At 41.0% G+C, this 4,663-nt stretch overlaps 1 protein-coding gene across 1 annotated transcript in view; it reads left to right on the top strand.

Annotated features, from left to right (window-relative positions):
* Positions 1–692, top strand: part of LOC127452009 (uncharacterized) — a 10,450-nt gene extending 9,758 nt beyond the window's left edge. The window contains exon 3 of the mRNA XM_051717132.1: positions 1–692. This exon is cut by the window's left edge and continues 1,044 nt beyond it. The gene's annotated coding sequence lies outside the window, so the exon portion shown is untranslated.
* Positions 693–4,663: the final 3,971 nt, after the last annotated feature.

Raw genomic sequence — 4,663 nt, 5'->3', positions numbered from 1 at the left:
GAGTGAGGTATACATGTGTGGACATGTATGAAGAATTGTGTGACATATGAAGAGATAAAATGAGTAATCTTGCCAAACAAAATGCTGACAGTAAACACTTCCTCATTTAGGTTGTGATCTTGCAATACTGTAGCTGTTGTTTTGACAATTGCAAAATAAAATGCATGTAGGATTAAAGCCATGCACTTTACATTGTGATTGTAGAAATGATTCACACACAAATTAAACCACATTTCACCCAGAAGTCTGTATGTTTGTTTTTAGTAAAGTGGTGGTGTCCAGCATATATATTACTGGTTCTTGATAAGGCAAGACTTAAGGCAAGGGTATACTTTTATACATTTTTCCGCATGCTAGATGTCTCGTGCATAGTGGACCCCACTTGCCTTTCAAAGCAAGCCCGTATGAATGCATCCGACGCATATACGACTACTTAGCGATACTCTCTAAGTCAGTTGTAGGTGCATGTGCGGATGACGCGGACAGTCCACGTGTACTGTGATGACGAAATTTGCATTGCACGCTGCGTGCGAGACGTAGAGGGACACGTAAAACCAAACTATACTTTGGCCTTTAAGACTGCATAGGGTATACTTAGTTTTGCCGTTCTGTCTTGCATCCGGTCGATCGCTCAGCCATTCAAAGTATACTCTTTCGACTACAAAACCTGTGCAAATGCGTTCGATGTATGTGCCCCATGACTGCTTTGTGATACTTTTTAAGTACAGTCCATGGTAGTCGCATGCGCGATGACATGCAAAGACGCGGACTGCCTGCGTGTCTAGCAAAACAAGGCTGCACGCAGACAGTCCTCGAGTACTGTGCTGATGACGACATTTGTGTGCGAGACATAGCGGGATGCATAAAAATCGCTCCGCGCACAGTATGCGTAATGCAAATTTTGTCATCAGAACAGTCTGCGTGAGGCCCAGATGTTCTTAACACGGACGCGAATCTCATCTTTGCACATCGTCAGTGCATGCGCCTGCCAATGTAAGCGCAGCATAGTTCTAGCGGGAAGATTAGCAGCTGTACATCATCGCACCATTAGCTAGGTAACTCCTAGCCAATCACATGTAAGCCAGTGCTCCAAGTCTGCTCACAATCACATTGCTGTTTCAGTGTGCTAACACGGCAACCTCCACCACCCCACCACCACCAGTTGAGTCCCGCCCTTCACGGGGGTAGGCTCCTCGCCCCTGCCTCCTATCTCCAGCAGGATATGACGGTATAGTATAGTTCGGTTGTCCGCGTTGCTAATCGCTCCGCGCACAGTATGCATGGCGCAGATTTTCGTCATCAGCACAGCCCGCGCATGTCCCAGATTTTCTCTAAACACAGACTTCATCCTTTTGCATCGTCGGTATATGCGCCTGCCATTGACTGTCTTAAAGCCCAAAGTTTAGTTTGGTTGTCCACGTTGCTAATCGCTCCGCGCACAGTATGCATGGCGCAAATTTCGTCTGTGCAGACTGTCCACGTGCGGCCCAGATTTTCTCAACAAGGGCACAGTCCTCCTGTGTGCGCATCCTCGGTGCATGCACCAGCCGTTGACTCTATTAAAAGAGCAAAGCAGTCGTAGTGCGCCGAACGCATTCGTATTCTCTTGCGGGCCAAAGAGTATACTTTGAAAGGCAACGCGGCCAACCGGGCACGATCCGGAACGCAGAAAAATGAAGTATACTGTGGCCTTTAAGGATTTTACTAAATGTATTGAGGAGAGGTGTACTGTTACTTTTCTAAGCAATCAAACTTTTGATTTTCGCATGACGAATAAATGAAACGGGTGTAAAACCCCATATGGGGTGGGCTCTTTTGGCTTGGACCAGGAAGCAACTGCCTAACAACCACCCAGAACACCCTAGCAACCACAGAACAGTGTCCTGACAAACTCCCAAACCATCCCAGTATCGTGGCTGAGAGTTTTAAATGGGCAAACACCACCAACATAATCTCATAACAACTCGTAATAATTCGTACGACATGAGGAAATCGTACTGCATTATTTATGCAATACAAATAACTGGTGTATGTGTAAACAACCTGCTCGTCTCGTTTCAAACCCCTGTTTTCTTCTGTGCTACACAACAATTATTTGTATTAAAAATTCTCATTCTAAAATTAAAATTATTTTCCAATCATGAGGTTTAGGGATTGGGTTTGGGTTAAACGTAAGAAAAATTGTAATAACGTTGTCTGTCGGTTTGTTTATTTTTCAACTCGTCATTGCATTTTCTCTCGAAAATGAACAAATCTTATTAACGTTGTTATCTCTGACAAATCTTGTATCATAGTATGCTGATGTTCTGTGACTTATTATAGTTATTATCCTGTTACATAACTCTGAAAAGCCAGCTAAACTTGACGTGTGCCATCTTCTGGCAGACATATCTCTGTAACTGTTCTTTAAAACCTCTGAACATTGTTGTTACTAGTTGATGATGTGTCATTGTAATGAATCATTTCGGTGAAAAACAAGCATAAAAATAGAGTCTTGACCTCTTCAGTAGGCGTTTGCAAGCAGTTTAACTTGTTTTGGTGGTTGCATACCAGCTCTGTCGCCGCATTAGAAATGCACTGCGTAAGAATGTGGATGAGCTGCTTCTTAAAAGACTGTATTGAAAGAGTTCCTGTCATTTGTCCTTCTGTACGGCAGTTCTCTCTCCTTATTTCACCGAGATGGACTGCAAAGAAAAATGTGGCCGCTGTTTCCTCTTTCTCTTCTTGGCTATCCTGTTCGATGTAGCCGGACTAGTCATCTTCCTCGTGGGAATTTTGGCACCACTCAGTTTCTGGGACTTGTTTGTCCTCTCCGGACCGATCATCATCTTCCTTAGCTTGGTGTTTTGGATCTTCTGGTACCTGGGGAACCTCACTGTGTCTTATCGAGAGCTTCTGCCCAAGTGAGCACTAACGTGGTGAAGGAAAAAGATGGACTGGAGATGTTTTGGGAGTCAGGTTGAAGGGGGTTGCAAGAATCGCTCAAGCTTCCACAAGCTGCTGAGGTGACGTGTCGCTCTAAGGCCTGCTGGAGTCAACCATTGGATTGTCGTTGTGTCTAATTGGATCTTGGAAAATGTCTTCAACTTCAATGGTGATTTCCACCAGAAGATGCTACTGAATCCAGGATGGGACTCATTCCGGGTTTGGACAGTTTGGGGGTTTACGTTCACATTTATGCATTTGGCAGATGCTTTTATCCAAAGCGACTTACAGTGCACTTATTACAGGGACAATCCCCCCAGAGCAACCCAGAGTTAAGTGTCTTGCTCAAGGACACAATGGTGGTGGCTCAAACTGTGGGGGTCGAACCGGCAACCTTCTGCTTGCCAGTTCTATGCTTTGTCCCACTCCGCCACCACCACGCTCCGCTGGTTTCCGCTGGATTCTAAAATCTTGTCAATGAAATACGACATTGTGGGAATTTGACAGATTGGCATTGCAAATTGATCTTAATTTGTCCTGACCATGTTGAAAGAACAAATTTTCAGCTTCAAATGTAAGCAAAACCTGACTCCTTTCGGAAGATCCTTTCATGCACCTCAAAGACCTCGGCAAACTTCGAGAGTTTGACAAATGTCCACTCTTGCACTTTATCGAAAGCTATTTAATTTAATTATTGATTTCCTTAGAACATCAAATATCTTGCCTTTGCCATAAGCTTTCGCCATTGTCTGTATTTATAGGCCTACATATAAACTATAATTGTTGTTGTTGTTATATTACCATTAAGACCAATGCATGTGAACACTGAATGTAAATGCTTGTTCTGAAATGATTGTGCATTTTATATATAAGTAAAGGATTTACTGTACGATTATATAGCGTTAGTGAAGCGATAACCAAAGAAGTCTTTTAAAGTCTCATGTTATTGTCAGACGACTTTCTACAAACCGGACGAACAGGAAGTTCAGCTTCAAATGCCATATATGCTTCTTGTGAGATCCACCTTATGTGTGTGATTTAGGATATTTTCACGTCGTCTGATGTCACGAGAGTTTGTTCCTGATGTTTGTTTAAAAATGTTTGCTTGATTGTCTGAGTGGCTGTAAGTTTAGAGTTAAATGATGTGACCTTCAAAAACATACAAATGCAATTCATGCTGATGAAGACTTGATTACAGCTCTTTTGCAATATTTTTTTTTTTCATATCTGAATTGTAATTAATTTTGATATATTTTCTGGAATTTAAAAATGTTAAACAAAAAAATCAAAAATGTGTAGGTGGATCATAACAAATAAAAAGGAGTAAGAAAACTATTAATATTTTAACAGCTTTTAATTAATGTGTGGCATAACCAACTTCAAATCAGTTGTGTTGTCGTGCAACAAGAAAACCATAAAACAGGAAATGACATCACTGACCCTCATGACAAGGTCAGTCAAGAGTCTGTATGTTTCTTAAAAATATTTTGTTTACTATTAAATGTTTTATGGCATAGTAAGCTTAGATCAGGTTGTCAAATAATATAAACAAACATTTATAATATTTGAACAAATATTGTGTAAATTAATTATGAAACTAAAACTACTTTTACCTTAAATATGTTTGCTCAAATTTAACTCCAAATGTGAATACGTACCACTTGAAATTTTTGGTCATTCTATCAAATTTTTTTTAATAAAAATGGATAAAATAATAAAAAACTTGCTCAAATCAGAA

The sequence above is a fragment of the Myxocyprinus asiaticus genome, chromosome 14 (genome assembly GCF_019703515.2).
Source record: "Myxocyprinus asiaticus isolate MX2 ecotype Aquarium Trade chromosome 14, UBuf_Myxa_2, whole genome shotgun sequence".
Lineage (NCBI taxonomy): Eukaryota > Metazoa > Chordata > Actinopteri > Cypriniformes > Catostomidae > Myxocyprinus > Myxocyprinus asiaticus.
Note: the sequence above shows the minus strand (reverse complement) of the source record. Positions and strands in the feature narration are given on the sequence as shown.